The sequence below is a fragment of the Mustela erminea genome, chromosome 4 (assembly GCF_009829155.1).
Source record: "Mustela erminea isolate mMusErm1 chromosome 4, mMusErm1.Pri, whole genome shotgun sequence".
NCBI classification, from domain to species: Eukaryota; Metazoa; Chordata; class Mammalia; order Carnivora; family Mustelidae; genus Mustela; species Mustela erminea.
In genome coordinates, this window is record NC_045617.1 from 99,145,291 (window position 1) to 99,155,902 (window position 10,612).

A 10,612-nucleotide genomic window follows, 5' to 3' on the forward strand; every position below is an offset into this window, starting at 1 on the left:
AGTGGGAGAGTGGTCTCCTACCTAAATATAGTTGCAATTTTAAAAAAAGCACAGAGAGGCACACCTGGGTGGCTCAGTTGTTAAGCATCTGCCTTCCGCTCAGGTCATGATCCTAGGGTCCTGGGATCCAGTCCCGCATCAGGATCCCTGCTCCCTGCCCAGCGGGGAGTCTGCTTCCCCCTCTGCTTCTCACCCTGCTCATGCTCTGTTTCACTCTCTCTCTCGAATAAGTAAATATAAAAATAAAAGAGCACAGTGAGAGGCATTCACTCTGGCAGTGCGTATGTTCAAATTGGAATGATAGATTTTCACAAGCCCTGCATGAGAATGACACTCAAATTCGTGAAGCATTCCTTTTTTTTTTTTTTTTTTAAGATAAATGCCGAGAGGAGTCCCTTGTGCAACACAAAAATGCGTGCCTCACCAGCGGATGTGGCTTCAGGTTGGAAGCCCAAAGGCAAAGGTTTGTTCGGGTTCTTCTGTTTCCTGGCTGAGCAGCTTTAGGTAAATACCCCCCACCTCGGAGCTTCAGCCTCTTCACCCACAGAACAGGGCAGACGGTATTAACCCTGTGCTCATGCGTGTGGCAGATCAAAGGAGATAAGCAAGGTGAAATGATCTGGTGTAAATTATGGTTTGAGCATGGACTTCACACTGACTGAGAGGGAATGTGGGACTGAGACCTTACCAGCCCCCACATCACACCACCAGGCAGCACCTGTTCCTTCGGCACAGAACACCAGCTTTCTTTTCATGCCCCGCTACCACTGAGGCGCTTGCTGGAACCTCTGCCAACTGTCTCTGGCGGGCATGCTGCCTCCATTCCTGCCCCACCCAAATGCTGTACCCTCCCCCACTAGCCTTACTCATTAACTGTTAACCCCAAACTGCAACCTTCTATGGCGTGGGTCTGGAGGGTGCCATAGATGAGCTGAGCCAGGTGGGACGGGTATGCAGACATGCCTGCTGCACTCTATGGAGCTCTCTGAAAGGGACTCAGCTATTCCACTCCTGCAGATTGTCTCTGTGAGGCCAGATCGTCCTGTGTTTAAGAAGCTGGAGCACTGGACTCTCTGCTCAGTGGGGAGTCTGCTTCTCCCTCTCCTTCTGCCTCTGCTCCTGTGTGCTCTCTCTCTCGCTCACTCTGTTTCTCAAACAAATAAAATCTTTTGAAAGAGCAGGGGGATGGTTGGGTGGCTCAGTCGGTTAAGGAGAACCTGGAAATCTGGGTAGAATGTGAAATGCACGTCCATATTTTTAAAAAGTTGGCTCAAATCAAACACACACACACACACACAAACATTAAACAGGTCAGACAAAAGCCATCTGCAGGGTAAACACAATCAGCCATTTCTTACTTTGGTGTACAAGCTAAATCCAGAATCATTAACATGGTATTCTAGGCTCAGATTCAGCAATGACCTACTTTTCCAAATGTCTCTCTGCCCTTGCTTGGGCCTTTGGCTAGCCAAGAGGCAGTCTGGCTGACTCCTGGGACACCCAAGTCACCTCTCTGCCCCACGCACCTCTGCTCTGCTGGCGCTGGAATGCCTTTCTCGCAGCTTCTCCAACTCTGCGTCGAGAGTTCTACTTCTCCTGGAGGCCTTCCCGGAATTCTCCCCAGCCAAAGACTAATTCAATAATTATATACAATCTGCTCCCCCTGGGCCTCCGGCACACTCTCAGAGGTTGTGTTTCACCTACGCTCTACTTTCTCCCACATCCCGCCATGCACCGCCCATCACAAGGCTTCAGAGAAAAGGTGTGATGTTATATCACAAGCAACTTGTGTGCAGAGTCCCCTCCCTAGCACCCAACCTGCCCTCACCCCCAAGCCCCATGATACTCCCTGTAGGTCCTAGCCGAATGTCTGGGCTTCTTGAAAGCTCCAGCTTTAAGGAACTATGCTGAGTTTTGCCTGGCCTAGCTAAACTCACACCTGGAAGACTGCACCTGATGGGCTCACAAGTTTTCTACTGAATCCTTGAAACTGCTGCAGGGGGAGAGAAACTCCCCCTTCTTGTAGCCCCTCCACAGGGCTCTGCTCCACAGCCCCCCATTGCCCTGCATCTCTTAACTGTGTCCTCGGTCACTTGGGAAGTCGGGCCAGGGGCTTTTAATGAGCCAAGCAGCCTCACCCACCCTATGGGAGTGGACTCAAGTGTTAGCCCAGCTGATTTGGTTAGGGGGATACCAGCATCACCTGGGAATGGGAAGAGACACTTTATAGTAACAGCACCTGGACTCGGCTTATCCCAGTCTGTACTGATATTACCTTCCTAAAAACACAAGAACCCTGGGTGGCTCAGTGGGTTAAAGCCTCTGCCTTCAGCTCATGTCATGATCCCAGGACCTTGGGATCGAGCCACGCATTGGGGGGCCTCGGCTCTGTGGGGAGCCTGCTTCCTCATCTCTCTACCTTTCTGCCTACTTGTGATCTCTGTCAAACAAATAAAATCTTTAAAAAAAAAAAAATCAGAGCCCAGAGGAGCCTCATAGACATTCAGATCGAAGTAGGAAACTGAGCCACAGGGAAGTGCAGCTTGCCCAGGGACAAGGCAGAGTGTGCCCTGGCTAGGATCCAAGAACGCCCAAAGGACTTTTCCCCACTAAGTCATACATTTGCCGCTATCATTTTTCTGTGAAAAACACAGGGAGATTAGTGCAGCTATGTATTTTTTCAAAAACTCCATTTTGCAGCTAAGCGAAGTTGGGCTTCTGATTTCTTATCCTTCCTGCCTTTGTGAACACAGCACTTGGGAAATCAACACTTGCTGCTCCTCCAGCCATCCCTGCCTTGGTGCAATTTCCCTAGCAGAAGGCATGCACACACACATTTCAGACTCCTAGCAAAACGTGTCACAAGAGGGGACAAAATGAGAAAACTCTCACGGGGAGTTTGCTGTGATGTGTCTTGATCTCCTTCCCATCGAGCTTGCCATATTTCCCTAGGAACATTCAAGTAAGGAAGAGCTACCATTTAAATGATGAAAAATTTTTTACACTTAACACTGTTTTTTGGGGGGGGGGTTGCCTGGGTGGCTCAGTGGGTTAAGCCTCTGCCTTCGGCTGAGGTCATGATCTCAGGGTCCTGGGATTGAGCCTCTCACTGGGGGGTCTCTACTCAGCGGGAAGCCTGCTTCCCCACCCCTCCCAAGTGCCTCTCTGCCTGCTTGTGATTTGTCAAATAAATAAAAATAAAATCTTATTAAAAAACTTTTTTTTTTTTTTTAAATTAAGAGGTTATACTGTCTCCTTCTCATACCCATCCCGAGAACCTGTATGTCAGTGTAGAAAGAATCTAGTGAGATTATTATCCTGGCTTCACAGACAAAGCAACTGACGCCCAGCACAGCTCAAAATCAATCGTCCATGAATTTGTAGCCAAATAAATGGACCAGGCACTGTGCTAGGTCCTGGAAATAACAGTGATGGCAAGACAGACACAGTCCTTACCCTCAGAGTGCTTCCGGCCTAGCAGGAGAGAGACTGTCGATTACTTATACGAAATTGAGTGTTACTGGAATATGTCACCCCCAAACATGCCACTTTGGCGTAGGAATTTTGAACTGAAAGCAACCATGAAAGAGACCACAGAAAAAGCTCCCTACCTTCCCCATTTGCCTAAAAGCAGGGCACAGATTTCCCATTGTGAAGGCATCCTCCTCCTGTCTTGTACTGGAAGGACAGAAAGACGGAACCACTGGAGAGGACTCTAGACTCAGCAGTCCCAAGATGGCACAGAGAGGAAGTGACATAACAAAACTTTCTGAACATTCATTGGCCACTACATTTACCTTCCCACAATGTGCCAGCTCCAGAAGCTCAAAAGTCTTTTCAAAATGTCTTTCACTTCTCTACGTATTTATTGTCCACTGTAGAAGCCCTTGGGTCTGACCATGTCTTTGGGGTCTCATTTCATGTCTCTGAGGCCCTCCGAATACATGCGAATTTAACCTTTTACTCCTGTTCGTCCATCCCTTGGCAGTTTAATTTCCAGGCAGGGCCTCAGTCACAGAACCAGAGAAGGTAGAGGAGACCGTGTTTCTCCCCTACAACATCTTCTGGCACTTTGTCCCGTGTCCTTCCCACTTCGCAGTGTTGACACCACACTCCCTAATCAGCAGTGAAGGAGAGTTCCAGGTGAGCTCAAGTCTCAGTCTTCAGTGGCTCCTTCCACCTGACCTTGTCACCATCCTGCCCACTTCCCTAAAGCATGCCTTATTTTGAGGCGAGTCTGGAGATCTTAATCTTCATGGTCCACATTTTGAGTTCCGCAGTGGTATCTTTCAGGGTTGGTTATGCCAGAGCAAGCTGCCCATCGCTCATCTCTGTTTTAACATTGAGGCTTAGGCACAGCCAGAAGCCAGAGAAAGCATCGTAGTTTTCTGCTTAACAACACGCAAACCGCAGCAAGCTTTGATGGTTTCTGAGAAATGTCCGGCATTTCTAAGGAAGCTATCATGTAAAGCCAGCCTTGTGACCTCTGGTCACACAAGCACGTTTCCACATCCAAAGCCTGGGATTCTTTACATCAGCTCACAGCATGGAGTCTATCTCACGGGTGAACCCTGGCAGCTTTTGCTACCGCAGATTCAGCAAAATCCAACAGGAGAAAACCAAAACTACTCTGAGGAAACAGGTTGTTGGAGGAAGAATGACAACTGATATGCAAAGGGTGGGGATGTGTGTGTGTGTGTGTGTGTGTGTGTGTGTGTGTGTGTTGTGCATTGCAACTTTAGGGACACCGGAGAATTTCAATTCTTATTTTGAAGTATTGCAGAAGGAGCTTTGTCAGGCGCCAATTGGGTAACATCACCAGATGTTGTGAGTGCCCAGCCCAAGCCCCTGAGTCCCTAGGCACTTCGTGCCAGGTATAAACTAGGGATGCCTTGAGCTCACCTGCTTGGGTCAGACGTGGTCGGTCCCTTTAGCAGTCTGTCCTGAAGTCTGCTCCACTATGCGAGGCCCATCTTCCTTCTGCTCCCTGAGCCAAGGAACTCTTTAAGGTGGGTCAGGAGTTCAGAGAGAGAGAACTTGGATCCTTCCATGGCCAGGACACAGGCATGTTCAGAAATGGCTGAGAGGGGCGCCTGGGTAGCTCAGTGAATTAAAGCCTCTGCCTTCAGCTTGGGTCATGATCCCCGGGTCCTGGGATTCAGCCCCACATCCAGCTCTCTGCTCAGCAGGGAGCCTGTCGTCCCGTCCCCCCGCCCCCCCCCCCCCCCCCCCCCCCCGCCTCTCTGCCTACGTGTGATCTCTGTCAGAAATGGCTGAGAGATTTGTGGAGGACAGGGAGGCTTATTGTAAGCAAGGCTGCAGGGAAGAAGGGCGGGGACCCTAGGGGACCAGTCACAACGCTAAGGAGCAGGGCGGGAATGCCAGACTCTCCTGCAAGTCTGGCGTCCTGAGACAGTCTATGGCTGGAGAGCAGCATAGCGGCCTTCCAGTCCAGAGTGCCCGTCCCCAGCAGGATTCCCCCAGGAGAAGCTGTGTGCGAGGAAAGGGACTCCTCTATGGGAGGGGAGACGGCGGAAACCCAGAGCAGGGTCAGGGTCGTGTCAGGGTCGCCAAGAGCCCACTGATGCGCCACACCCTGAAGGTGTCAGGGGTGTAAGGCCCTGCTGCCCGGCACTCATGTGCCCATGAAGGATGGCAGAGACCTCGGCAGAGGCCCCGGTGGCAGAGCAGCCCAGCAGCCCGGGGAACCAGGGCAATGGGGGAGCAGAGCTGCAGCCAGAGGAAGGGTCTGGGAGCTGTGGCTGGACTGTCCTGCAGCTGCTCCCTTCCACCTGTCACAGGGAGAGGGGCTGCCACACAGCAAGGGGGCACACTTCAGGACGGACAGATCCTCCAAGGTGAGCCTGAGGCCTCCCTGGGGGAAGCACGTCACATGGCGCTTAGGGACCCCCAGGACATGGGGGGAGGGTGGGAAAGGCAAGGCACTCCGGATTGCACTTCAAGTGGGAGCCCACATGGACCGGGTGCTCTGGAGGATGGAGTTTGCTCAGGTTCTTAGGACCTAGGTCCTATTTCTTGCAAAATGAGCCACTGCTTTAACAACAGCTTAATTAAAAAACAGTAAGAAACACTATTACATTAAATATATACATAAATCGCCACATCCTGATTTCAGAAATATTAGAATACAGTAATAAAGAAATATACAATGTTGTATAGAATTGAGGTGACTCTGTCATGCTAACACAGTGACATTTGCCCTCACAGGCCAGAGGAGGACACATGTCTCGGTGACACCAGGGGGTCAGGGGAGCTGTAGCCCTGCCATGTTGGTTTCAGAACAGGCTTCACCACTTGGGTGAAGTGGTTTGGGGCCCCATGACCGCCCCTCAGAACCCTTCCACAGAGCTCCTTGCAGTTCTGGCCCCGAACCTTCCAGTTCAAGAATATTAGGAAGCTCTAGGAATGGTACCCGCATGACTCTCTTTTCTTGGCGAAGTTTCATCGAAGCTGTATTTATTGTAGTGAATCTCAGCTTATTATTTAAAGGAATTGTGTGCCATATCCTTTGTGAATTTAAAGGTTTTCAAAGAAGTGAACACTCATCTCATCATCTGTATTTTCCTGGTAACATTTTGGGGGGATCAGAATTCAGTTGATTTGTCTTTTTCTATTTCAAATGAGTTCCGTGGGACTTGTGGAGCATTTGGCCTTTTCCTGGTGTGGTGTTTGACTGATGGGGAATGACTTTTCCCTCCCGAGGCTTCCCCCTGCTAGCCCTCTTCTCAGTGGCTAACTGTTGGGAGGCCCGGTCTCCCTACTCCATTAGCCAGTCCTCCCCTTTCCCCGGGTTTTGGGACACCACTAAGCTCTGGGAGACCAAGGCAAATACTGTGAGTGGTTGAGAGCATAGATCGGGACTAGAACTGCCTGGGTTCAAATCCTGACTCCCCCAAGTGATCAACTAAAGGCCCCTGGAAAAGTTACTTGTTGGCATTTAGGAGAGTGATGGTAACAGCACCCTCTTTATGGTGCTGCTATCTTAAGTAGGTAAATGAACATACAGCCCTTAAAACAACCTGGCACAGAGTAATTTCTCAACAAATGTGAACTACTAACTCCAAAACAAGCAAGGCCAAAATGGACTCTGGTTTGAGGTGGACTCATAAAGCACACACCAGTCCTAGAATATTCCCCAGCATCCTGCCAAAGTGGGCCTCCTGTGATGGGCCAAGTCAGTCCTAGGCCAAATCACTGTCCCGCAAAGGCCCCTGCTAGAATGCAGACACAAAACCGTAAGAGGATAACTTATTCAGAGCTGTTAGCAGAGAATGGGTTTTCGCAAGTGAAGTCTTTTGAGGAGGTTCCTGACCCCTGGAGGACACACTCAGACGGGATGGATCCACGGGACTGGATCCAAGTTTGGTGCTTATGAAAAGGGGAACTGGAAATGAATTTTAAAGGAAACATTCAAAGTTTCAAACACCTGGAGGAATAAAGGCACATGGTAAACAGGCTACCTTTCATCCAACATGTTGATTTCATACTTACATACTGCAATCCAGTTACCATTAACGCCTCCGTCGTGTCTCCTACTTCTTTTTTTGTGGTGAGAACACTTAAGATCTTTTAGTGACTCTTAAGAATATGATGCAGTGTTGAAACTATAATGACAATGCAGGGCCTGAGAGCCCCAGAACTTGCTCATCTTCTAATTCCAAATTTGTACTCTTTGATCAGGCTCTTCCTAATGCACTTCCCCACCCCCGCCCTCTGCCACCCCCACCACCCCCACGGCTCATGCTCTTAACCAACCCTTACTCTGTACTGTATCTGGGTAGCCTTGTTAATTAACGTCTTGGAGTTCAGTTTTCTTCTTTGTGAAATGAAGATGGTGAAAACGGTCTACATCATCATTCTGAGGGTTAAATAAGGAATGTATAGAAAGCCTGCAGCACAGTGTCTGGCACGTTCTAACCCTCTCAATAAAAAGTACATTCTCTCCCAGGCTTCACTGAGAAACTTTCTGCATCTCAGAACGGAGCTTTGACAGCTCGAACACTTCAGTTCCTCCAAGGGATGTTCTCTATCTCCCTTACAACTAGAGCAAAACCAAATGGGTCTCAAGAAGCGGGAAAAGGGGGCACTTGTACCCTATGAAGAGCCTTAGTACTTTCTAGAACACTTAATTGAATTTCTTTTGAGATAAGTCTTAATTTAAGGCTTAGTTTTAGTTTTTTATTCCCAGGCTACAGGTCTGGATGAATGCCTGCTGGGAGAGGGCCTGACTGGAAGCTGTCGATCTGGAGAAAGACCTTCAAGTGTTGGCCCTGTTTTTGGAGTCGTCACCCTTCCCATTCCCATTCTTCAGCTTGGTGACAAGCCCACAGACTTTCCGGAGCCCCACCTCTAGTCTCCCAACACACTTCCACAATATTGGTCCATATACCCACCATCTACTTCCCATCTCTCAGTAATGTGTTGACCTTTCTGATGCACTTATGATCTCCCTTATATTCTCTTGGCTTAGGAGTTCATTCTTTTTCTGTACTTTATAACTGACACTGAGGAAGATGTCAAGAGGTGGCAAAGGCATACATTTGGTCTGAACTAAGTGATAAATGACTTTGTTTTTATACACAACAAAGGCAGTAGAACTAGTTTCTACTCTGGACACTTTGTTCTTATTTATATGTTTATCAACGTCAGAATAACATTCTTGATCATGGATTTTGATTAGCCTTTGACATTTCTTTATGTTTGAGCCATTCTAAGTCATCTCCAGGAGCTCAGAATTAAGCGATAGGAGGTTCACTGATTACATATATGAAGCCTGACAGTATTAAAAGTAAAATTCGTGCTACTGTAACTGTTAAGATCTATGTTTCCACTTTACTTGCCTTTTTAAATTTTCTATTAGTATTTTATCTTGACCTCAATAAATATGGATTCCTTTAATCTAGTATTGTATCTTGTAACTTTCTCTAGGCCCAGGTATGGTTCTTGTAATCAATCAATACTCAGTAAACACAGTTGATTCAATTTTGCCTGGTACAATAGCTGAGGCAAATACATGAGTACGTGCTCAATGAAAAACTGTTGAATAAAACACCCAACTAAAAGAAGTTTCAAGGGGCAGCTGGGTGGCTCAGTGGGTTAAGCCTCTGCCTTCAGCTCAGGTCATGGTCTCAGAATCCTGGATTGAGCCCTGCATTGGTGGGGGGAGTCCTTGCTCAGCAGGGAGCCCATTCCCCCCCACCCTCTGCCTGCCTCTCCCTCTCTGCCTACTTGTGATCTCTGTCAAATAAGTAAATAAAATCTTTTTTTTAAAAAATAAGTTTTGGGCGCCTGGATGGCTCAGTGGGTTAAGCCGCTGCCTTCGGCTCAGGTCATGATCTCAGAGTCCTGGGATCGAGTCCCACATCGGGCTCTCTGCTCAGCGGAGAGCCTGCTTCCCTCTCTCTCTCTCTCTGGCTGCCTCTCCGTCTACTTGTGATTTCTCTCTGTCAAATTAATAAATAAAATCTTTAAAAAAAAATAAGTTTTAAAAAGAGAATGAGAAAAAGAAAATTCTCCTTCTTCTTTTTTTTTTTTTTAAAGTAGGGTCCCTGCCCAACATGGGGTTTGAATTTACAATGCAAGATCAGGAGTCACATGCTCTACAGGCTGAGCCAGCAGGTGCCCCCTCCCCAATTATCATCTTTTTACATACAAGAAAATGCCCCAGAACAGAACTCAGTAAGTGCCTGGCACAACAAATGAAAAATAAAAAGACCCACACCAAACCTCACTATCATGAAATCTCAGATAACCAGAAATAACAAAAAATATCTTAGAAGTTTCTGAAAAGAGAAAGTAGGCCACATTCAAACGGCCAGAAATTAAAACATCATCCCACTGTTCTCAATAGCAACATTGAAAGCTAGAAGATAGTGGAGCAGTAACTTCAAATTTTTGAGTGAAAATCACTTCCAACCTAGACTTCTATGTTCAGCTAAAACTTCATATATGAGGACAGAATTAAGACATCTTCAAATGTACAAAATTTAGACATCTTCAAATGTACAAAAACTCAAAAGTTATTGCCTATCCCTCTTTTCATAGGAAATTAGTGGAGTGCATGCTCTACCAAATCAGGACCTATGCCAAGAGTGAGAAAGGAGTGGAATACCCCAGAGAGGAGAAGAAAGAAGGTCCTAAGATGATGGTGAAAAGAAACAATAGGACAGTAAAACATCAGGATTACTGTGCAGTCTGTGCACAGTTGAGGAGAGATGGAAGAATCTAGGAGGATGATCTTTAAGAAAGCTAGGAGTTATGGGTGCTTGGGTGGCTCAGATAGTTAAGTGTCTGCCTTTGGCTCAGGTCATGATCCAGGGTCCTGGGATTGATCCCCGCATCAGGCTCTAGGCTCAGTCAGGAGTCTGGTTCTCCCTCTCCCTCTGCTGCTGCTCCTGTTTGTGGTCTCTCTTTAATAAGTAAAATCTTAAAGAAGAAAACTATGAGTTACTATGAAGAAAAGGACTTTTATAACTTGGACAGTGGTTAAGGATAAACTATCGTTAGTAATATAGCAAACTACGCAATGAAATGAGACAATCATTAACTCCAGAATAAACAATCTGTTGTCTAAGAAGGGTACTGTAATTAT

At 47.4% G+C, this 10,612-nt stretch overlaps 1 pseudogene; it reads left to right on the forward strand.

The window, feature by feature from the left end:
- The first annotated feature begins 262 nt into the window (after nucleotides 1-262).
- LOC116589595 lies at nucleotides 263-362 on the forward strand (annotated as a pseudogene).
- Nucleotides 363-10,612: the final 10,250 nt, after the last annotated feature.